Source organism: Dendrobates tinctorius, unplaced genomic scaffold, assembly GCF_039654945.1.
Source record: "Dendrobates tinctorius isolate UK_male_01 unplaced genomic scaffold, ASM3965494v1 ptg000029l, whole genome shotgun sequence".
Lineage (NCBI taxonomy): Eukaryota > Metazoa > Chordata > Amphibia > Anura > Dendrobatidae > Dendrobates > Dendrobates tinctorius.
The window spans coordinates 61,272,971-61,282,985 of NW_027361697.1; the positions used below are offsets into that span (position 1 = coordinate 61,272,971).

The 10,015-nt window shown below is 49.1% G+C and overlaps 1 protein-coding gene across 3 annotated transcripts in view; it reads right to left on the reverse strand.

The window, feature by feature from the left end:
• The window catches only part of KIF14 (kinesin family member 14), a 116,807-nt gene extending 115,102 nt beyond the window's left edge, over nt 1–1,705 (reverse strand). For 2 of the 3 annotated variants that reach the window (XM_073571751.1, XM_073571749.1), the window contains exon 1: nt 1,578–1,705. The gene's annotated coding sequence lies outside the window, so the exon portion shown is untranslated. Of the gene's footprint in view, nt 1–1,239; nt 1,258–1,577 lie in introns of those variants that run through there. The other variant, XM_073571750.1, reaches the window with a different exon arrangement.
• Between the last annotated feature and the right edge of the window lie 8,310 nt (nt 1,706–10,015).

A 10,015-nucleotide genomic window follows, 5' to 3' on the forward strand; every position in this document is an offset into this window, starting at 1 on the left:
AGAGTGTGGATACCGCTGGAACGGCGCCAGCACGGGAGGGGAGTATAAGCGTTATCATTTTAACGGGGCCAAGCGAGGGTTACGAGAAAAGATTGTCAAAGTAGTGGAAAACTTCTTTAATAATATTGGCAAATACCTCCAATAAGAAATTTAGTATAGTTCTTCAGATTGGCTATGTCACTTACCTTATACAGGGCATTGCAGTAGCTTAGGTATCCATGGTCATGACCACTCATATAGTGACAGGCAGCACTTAGTGGCTGTAACTATGGATACCTAAGCTGCTGCAATGCCCTGTATGAGGTAAGTGACATAGCTAATCTGAAGAACTATACTACATTTCTTATTGGGGGTATTTGCCAATATTATTATTCTGTCACCCACTACATATTAGGATAGGAATGGAGATGGGAATACCCCTTTAAAGGGAACCTGTCACCGCATTTTTGGCCTACCAGCTAAAAAGATCAGTCAGATAAGTGTAAGCTATGCGTTCCCCCAACTACTCCTGAATGAAACCCCCTGACTCCCCATGTATCACCCATAAATACCTTTTTTATTGCTCCTGCGCTGTATGGTAATCAGTTCGGTCCGATGTGCGTTGTCTCTGTTCCCTCACTCCACCCCTCCTCGGCTGCTGCACACAATATTTTCTGTAAATATCGCAGATCGTGTACAGATCTCGCATGTGCGCATGGAAATGGCATCTCGCGCGTGCACACTACTTCTTTTCCGCTTTGCCCGCAGTTGGGCAAAGCATACTGCGCATGCGCAAGATGCCCTTTCCATGCGCACACGCGAGATCTGTGCACGATCTGCGATATTTACAGAAAATATTGTGTGCAGCAGCCGAGGAGGGGTGGAGTGAGGGAACAGAGACAACGCACAGCGGACCGAGCTGATTACCATACAGCGCGGGAGCAATAAGGTATTTATGGGCGATACATGGGGAGTTTCAGGAGTAGTTGGGGGATGCATAGCTGACACTCATCTGAATGATGCTTTTACCTCGTAGGCCAAAAATGTGGCGACAGGTTCCCTTTAAGCATCGCTCCATTCATTCTGCAGGAGAGACAGCAGAGCTCAGCAGCCCCGCAGGCCGTGGACGGAGCACTTTCTATGGCGCATTCTGTAGAGAGATAATGAACGGCAGGGGGCGCCGCAACAGGTATAAAACCGCAACTTCCAGACAAAGCAGCACTAGGAGGAGACGGGGTAAAATTATAGTAACAGCATTACTACTGGGCATCGGCACCAATCCTGCAGGAATGAGGTCTATGGTCAAGAGACCACTGCAGACAATCACTGACACCTGCATTTCCATCATGTGACCGCTGAGGCCAGTGATTGGCTGCAGCAGTCATGTGACTGTCAGGTAATTGATCACTATTCTAGACGTTTGTGAAATTCCGACTCCCTCCACCATTTCCCGCAGTGAGTGATGATGTGTGGTCAGCTCTCTGACAGGGCACACGGATACAGCCCTGGCTTCCTGCACACTGAGGCAGCACCGGCCGCACGTCCCGTGCATGACCCGGGAACCGCCCTATCTAGGGACCGGCACCGGAGCGGATTACCTCAGCTTTCAGGAGCAGCATTCTTCTACCTTCTTCCGTCTGCCAACAAGCCAGTCATTTCGAATTCCCCTCTGTCCGTTCTGATTGGTAGAACGGCTGACACGGCATGCTGGTGACGTCATACGTTCCGCACTCGGAAGTTGCGCTCGTGTCGGCCATATTTGTTACTGGAGTCCGACCTGAGCTTAGAAGGAGACGTGTGACGTACGGAGGGGGCGGTCCTGCCGCACAGCACTCCACTGAGGCCAGGCTGTGATCGGTGTGCTGCTGCGCGGCCTCCGGCTCTGGTGGTGATAGCCGGTGCGGGACGGCACCGTTGTTAGGCTGAGTGCACAGGGTGCGGATTTTGCTGAATCCGCAGGTGAAATGACCTGCGCATTTAGGCTGTGTGCCCACGTAGCGTTTTTTAAGCGTTTCTGCAGCGCTTTTTGACAAGTGATTCTGCTGAAGAAAAGCATCTAATGGATTTTTAATGAAAACCGCACATGTGCCAATGGTGCGGTTTTACTGCTGTGGAACCGCTTAGGCTGGGTTCACACGTAGCGGAACTCTCGCGGAAGTTACCGCCAGAGTTCTGGAATTCCATTCCACAGGAAAATCGCATTTTAAATTTCCGTGATTTTCCCGCGGAAAAACTAGCATTTTGCAAGCATAATTAGCTTGCAGAATTGCTAGCGTTTTCCAAGCGATCTGTAGCATCGCTTGGAGAACTGATTGACCGGTTGGTCACACTCGTCAAGCATAGTGTTTGACAAGTGTGACCAACTTTTCACTATTGAGGCCGCCTATGCAGCATCAGTAGTAAAAGATATTATTTTTTACTTTCTAATAAAAAAAAAAAATTGCTATTCTCACCTTCCGGCGTCCCGCACAGCCTTCCCGCCTCTCTCCACGCTCCCAGTCCCAGTAAGCCTTTGCGAGCGATGACGTCCGTTCTAGCGGGATCACGACGTCGCGCGAATGACTGCAAGACTTCATGATCCCACGAAAACGGACGTCATCGCTCACAAAGGATTACTGGGACCGGGAGCGTGGAGAGAGGCGGGAATGCTGTGCGGGACGTCAGAAGGTGAGAATAGCAATATTTTTTATTTTAAATCCTATTTTTTACAGGGATATGGTACCCAGAGCCTGGAGGACAGTCTCCTCTCCTCCGGACCGTGGGTACCATCCGCAAATGTTCTGCTTATTTTCCGCATGGTGTGCACAGCCACATGCAAAGCGGAACAATGCATTCCTATGGGTGTGGGATCGCCGCGATTCCGCGATATTAATGAGCATGCTGCATTTTTTACCGCAAAACGATTCCGCCGCGGTAAAAACCGCAGCATTAGCACAGCATTGCGGAATCCCATAGGAATGCATGGGATGCTTATTTTTTGCCGCAAAACCCCGCGGTTAAAATCCCCGCGGAAACGCGAAAAAAACGCCACGTGTGAACTCAGCCTTAGCGATTAAAAACGCAGCATGTTCATTAATTTTGCGGAATCGCACACGATTCCGCATACCATCAAATACATGGGCAAAAACGCTTGACAAACGCTTACAAAAGCGCGTCAAAAAACACATGCGTTTTCCCGGGAGCAGGGTGTGCGATTCTGCTCAGGTTTATTCTGCATGAGAATCACTATGTGGGCACACAGCCTTTGTGCAGTTTTTGTGCGGTTTTCCTCCTGCGGATTTCTAGAATGGAGCAGGTGGAAAACTGCAGGAAATCCGCACAAAAGTGACATGCTGCAGTTTTCAATCCGCAGCAAATCTGCACAGAAAAATCCGCACCATGTGCACAGCAGATTTTGAATTACATTGCCTTTAATGGTACTGTACATCACATGCAAATCCGCAGCAAAATCCGCACCATGTGCACAGACCCTGAGGCTGAAAGACCGCACTCAGCAGGATGTAACGTAAATCACTGGATTATCGTTACATGTAATTCATGTTGGCCGGGGGAGCAACATACACAGAGTGGACATTGAGCTGACAACGACCGTATACAATGTTCAACACGGGCCGTATACAGTGTACGGCGCCTACAGGCCGTATACAGTACAATGTACAGCACGGGCCGTATACAATGTACAGCGCACACAGGCCGTATACAATGTACAGCGCACACAGGCCGTATAAAGTACAATGTACAGCGCACACAGGCCGTATACAATGTACAGCGCACACAGGCCGTATAAAGTACAATGTACAGCGCACACAGGCCTTATAAAGTACAATGTACAGCGCACACAGGCCGTATAAAGTACAAAGTACAGCGCACACAGGCCGTATAAAGTACAAAGTACAGCGCACACAGGCCTTATAAAGTACAATGTACAGCGCACACAGGCCGTATACAATGTACAGCGCACACAGGCCGTATAAAGTACAAAGTACAGCGCACACAGGCCGTATACAATGTACAGCGCACACAGGCAGTATAAAGTACAATGTACAGCACGGGCCGTATACAATGTACAGCGCACACAGGCCGTATAAAGTACAAAGTACAGCGCACACAGGCCATATACAATGTACAGCGCACACAGGCCGTATAAAGTACAAAGTACAGCGCACACAGGCCGTATACAATGTACAGCGCACACAGGCAGTATAAAGTACAATGTACAGCACGGGCCGTATACAATGTACAGCGCACACAGGCCTTATAAAGTACAATGTACAGCACGGGCCGTATACAATGTACAGCGCACACAGGCCGTATACAATGTACAGCGCACACAGGCAGTATAAAGTACAATGTACAGCACGGGCCGTATACAATGTACAGCGCACACAGGCAGTATAAAGTACAATGTACAGCACGGGCCGTATACAATGTACAGCGCACACAGGCCGTATAAAGTACAATGTACAGCACGGGCCGTATACAATGTACAGCGCACACAGGCAGTATAAAGTACAATGTACAGCACGGGCCGTATACAATGTACAGCGCACACAGGCCGTATAAAGTACAATGTACAGCGCACACAGGCCGTATACAATGTACAGCGCACACAAGCCGTATACAATGTACAGCGCACACAGGCCGTATACAATGTACAGCGCACACAGGCCGTATAAAGTACAATGTACAGCGCACACAGGCCGTATAAAATGTACAGCGCACACAGGCCGTATAAAATGTACAGCGCACACAGGCCGTATACAATGTACAGCGCACACAGGCAGTATAAAGTACAATGTACAGCACGGGCCGTATACAATGTACAGCGCACACAGGCAGTATAAAGTACAATGTACAGCACGGGCCGTATACAATGTACAGCGCACACAGGCCGTATAAAGTACAATGTACAGCGCACACAGGCCGTATACAATGTACAGCGCACACAAGCCGTATACAATGTACAGCGCACACAGGCCGTATAAAGTACAATGTACAGCGCACACAGGCCGTATACAATGTACAGCGCACACAAGCCGTATACAATGTACAGCGCACACAGGCCGTATAAAGTACAATGTACAGCGCACACAGGCCGTATAAAATGTACAGCGCACACAGGCCGTATAAAATGTACAGCGCACACAGGCCGTATAAAATGTACAGCGCACACAGGCCGTATACAATGTACAGCGCACACAGGCCGTATACAATGTACAGCGCACACACGGGCCGTATACAATGTACAGCACACACAGGCCATACACTGAGAGAGCACACAGGCCGTATACAATGTACAGCGCACACAGGCCGTATACAATGTACAGCGCACACAGGCCATACACTGACAGCGCACACAGGCCGTATACAATGTACAGCGCACACATGCCGTATACAATGTACAGCGCACACAAGCCGTATACAATGTACAGCGCACACAGGCCGTATACAATGTACAGCGCACACAGGCCTTATACAATGTACAGCGCACACAGGCCGTATACAGTGTACAGCACACACAGGCCGTATACAATGTACAGCGCACACAGGCCATACACTGACTGCGCACACAGGCCGTATACACTGACAGCGCACACAGGCTGTATACAATGTACAGCGCACACAGGCCGTATACAATGTACAGCGCACACAGGCCATATACACTGACAGCGCACACAGGCCGTATACAATGTACAGAGCACACACGGGCCGTATACAATGTACAGCACACACAGGCCATACACTGAGAGCGCACACACGCTGTATACAATGTATAGCGCACACAGGCCGTATACAATGTACAGCGCACACAGGCCATATACACTGACAGCGCACACAGGCCGTATACAATGTACAGCGCACACATGGGCCGTATACAATGTACAGCACACACAGGCCATACACTGAGAGCGCACACACGCTGTATACAATGTACAGCGCACACAGGCCGTATACAATGTACAGCGCACACAGGCCTTATAAAGTACAATGTACAGCACGGGCCGTATACAATGTACAGCGCACACAGGCCGTATACAATGTACAGCGCACACAGGCAGTATAAAGTACAATGTACAGCACGGGCCGTATACAATGTACAGCGCACACAGGCAGTATAAAGTACAATGTACAGCACGGGCCGTATACAATGTACAGCGCACACAGGCAGTATAAAGTACAATGTACAGCACGGGCCGTATACAATGTACAGCGCACACAGGCCGTATAAAGTACAATGTACAGCGCACACAGGCCGTATACAATGTACAGCGCACACAAGCCGTATACAATGTACAGCGCACACAGGCCGTATACAATGTACAGCGCACACAGGCCGTATAAAGTACAATGTACAGCGCACACAGGCCGTATAAAATGTACAGCGCACACAGGCCGTATAAAATGTACAGCGCACACAGGCCGTATACAATGTACAGCGCACACAGGCAGTATAAAGTACAATGTACAGCACGGGCCGTATACAATGTACAGCGCACACAGGCAGTATAAAGTACAATGTACAGCACGGGCCGTATACAATGTACAGCGCACACAGGCCGTATAAAGTACAATGTACAGCGCACACAGGCCGTATACAATGTACAGCGCACACAAGCCGTATACAATGTACAGCGCACACAGGCCGTATAAAGTACAATGTACAGCGCACACAGGCCGTATACAATGTACAGCGCACACAAGCCGTATACAATGTACAGCGCACACAGGCCGTATAAAGTACAATGTACAGCGCACACAGGCCGTATAAAATGTACAGCGCACACAGGCCGTATAAAATGTACAGCGCACACAGGCCGTATAAAATGTACAGCGCACACAGGCCGTATACAATGTACAGCGCACACAGGCCGTATACAATGTACAGCGCACACACGGGCCGTATACAATGTACAGCACACACAGGCCATACACTGAGAGAGCACACAGGCCGTATACAATGTACAGCGCACACAGGCCGTATACAATGTACAGCGCACACAGGCCATACACTGACAGCGCACACAGGCCGTATACAATGTACAGCGCACACATGCCGTATACAATGTACAGCGCACACAAGCCGTATACAATGTACAGCGCACACAGGCCGTATACAATGTACAGCGCACACAGGCCTTATACAATGTACAGCGCACACAGGCCGTATACAGTGTACAGCACACACAGGCCGTATACAATGTACAGCGCACACAGGCCATACACTGACAGCGCACACAGGCCGTATACACTGACAGCGCACACAGGCCGTATACAATGTACAGCGCACACAGGCCGTATACAATGTACAGCGCACACAGGCCATATACACTGACAGCGCACACAGGCCGTATACAATGTACAGAGCACACACGGGCCGTATACAATGTACAGCACACACAGGCCATACACTGAGAGCGCACACACGCTGTATACAATGTATAGCGCACACAGGCCGTATACAATGTACAGCGCACACAGGCCATATACACTGACAGCGCACACAGGCCGTATACAATGTACAGCGCACACATGGGCCGTATACAATGTACAGCACACACAGGCCATACACTGAGAGCGCACACACGCTGTATACAATGTACAGCGCACACAGGCCGTATACAATGTACAGCGCACACAGGCCGTATACAGTGTACGGCGCCCACAGGCCGTATACAATGTACGGCGCACACGGGCCGTATACAATGTACAGCGCCCACAGGCCGTATACAATGTACAGCGCACACAGGCCATACACTGACAGCGCAGGGCGCTGTGTCTGTAATCTGCAGAGCACGGCTGCTGTCATTATCACCACAGCACCCCCGGGTGAAGCTGCCGATAGAGGAGCGGGGCAGGAGGCAGATGCGGCACGGACGCCGGCATTTTTTTTAGCATTTTCTGTAATTTCTTGAGCTCTTATTTGAACACCAGCATCATTTGTTTTAACATTTTTGTGGCGCCTTATTTAGGCTGGGTTCACATTAGCGTTTGAGTCTGCAGCGTATCATCCACATGCGCAAATGCATGCAAAACGCATGTTTACACTTTTTTTTATGTGCATCATCTTACGCATGACAGGAAAAAAAACGCTGCGTTTGTATGCGTGTTTGCGTTGTTTATGCACATGCGTTAGATATGACACCAGACAAAAACGGGTGTCTCATGGGATTTCTATTTACATTTTGTAGAACGCGTATGTCCTTGCGTACCAATGCGTTCCCATAGACAGTAATGCGTTTTTTGATGCACTCATCTGCATGACTGCGCATTTGACAAATTTTTGACTCCTCAAAAAATGCATGTTGCGTTCTCCGGACCCCGCCGCACACCACAAAACGACATATGCGTATACAAAAGTATGTGAACCATGCAAACGCATGTCCCTGCGTACACCATGTTAAAGATCTGTATGCATGAAACATGCGGATCAAACGCTGCGCACACAAACGCTAATATAAAACCAGCCTGAGGTTTCCTGATTTTTTTATTTATTTTTTTTTAAACTCCAACAATGAAGAAACCACTATTGATTTTATTAATCTAAAACGCTTGAACAACCACCAGGCCTCACCGGAGCCTTCCCATTGACTTCTATTATACAACCAGGGTGGGAAACGCCTGAACATGTGGAGTCACTTTACATTACGGGTTCATTCTTTTGAGCATTTAATATTTTTTCAGGCGTTTTTCAGCACAGAACTCACTTTAAAAAGACGTGTGCAGTGTAAAAACGCGAGGCCCGTGTGCCGCAGACAACGCGAGGCCCGTGAGCCGCAGACAACGCGAGGCCCGTGTGCCGCAGACCATTTATTTCTCCAGATTAATGTTAACATTTTTTTGAAGACTCCAGGATGTGGACTTAGTTGTCTAGTGCTAACTTGTTGATCCATAAGGGTCCAACAGCTGGGATTCCAATCATCAGCAGAATATTTTTATCCCCGTTACAAAATGGAGCAGCAGGTCAGAGGCAGGACCACTGCTTTATACATTCTCCACGGGGCTCCTGGACAAGGCGGAGGGTATTGTTCAGTAGACCTGCTCTCTAAGGCCGGGGTCACACTTGCAAGAAACTCACACAAGTCTCACACGTCAATACCCGGCACTGCCGGTCTCGGGACCGGAGAGTTCAGCTGCATGTATTTCTATGCAGCTGAACGCTCCGATCCGAGTACCGGCAGCAGTGCTGGGTATTGATATGCGAGACTCATCCGACTTTCTCGCAAGTCTGACCCCGGCCTAATGGGGATAGTAGTGCCCTATTCTGCCCAGCAGTTAGACACCCGGCTAGTAAGTGATCACCTATCCTATGGATAAGAAATAACTCTCCAAAGGACGACCCCTTTAAAGGATTTTTCTATGCTTTAAACACTGTGTTTACATAGAGTAAAATGAATCACATTCACACATAGTGTCCAAAGATAAAAGCTCATCCCTGGCACTGTGACTGCCATCTCTGCACCAATACCCTATATAGCCTGCTGTCTGTCAGTGCCAGGCTATACCGACAGCCATTGTTCTTAGTGCGGTGACTATACCCGCACCATGCATACCCCTATGAATGAAAGCCAGCAGTTTTTTGAAGAAATAAAGTTCATTTTCTCCTGGGTGCAACACTTTCACAACAGCAGCCGGACACCTTCATAATGATATTAACCTGCAGATTCACCTTGCATCTGCAGGGTAGTAGCGTTATCGGACATGACAGGTTCCGTTTAAAGAGAGCCCGTCACCCTAAAAACAGGATTTAAACTAAGCACAGCCATATAAGGGACTTGGCTCCTCTGAAAATCACAGAAGGTGAAAGCTTGCGTCTCCCTCTCTGGCTTGCCCAGAACAAGCGCTGCCTTGAGACACAGCTGGTGCCTGCGCTCACTGTCAGAGATCCTTGATGACAGGGTGCATAGACAGCTCTCTCCACTACCAAAGCATGCAGTGACCGCAGCAGACACGAGCGAGCTGTGTGCACACGCTCTGGATCATGGAACTCCGCCGGTAAGTGAGCGCAGGCATCAGCTTACTCCTGAAATAGCGTTGA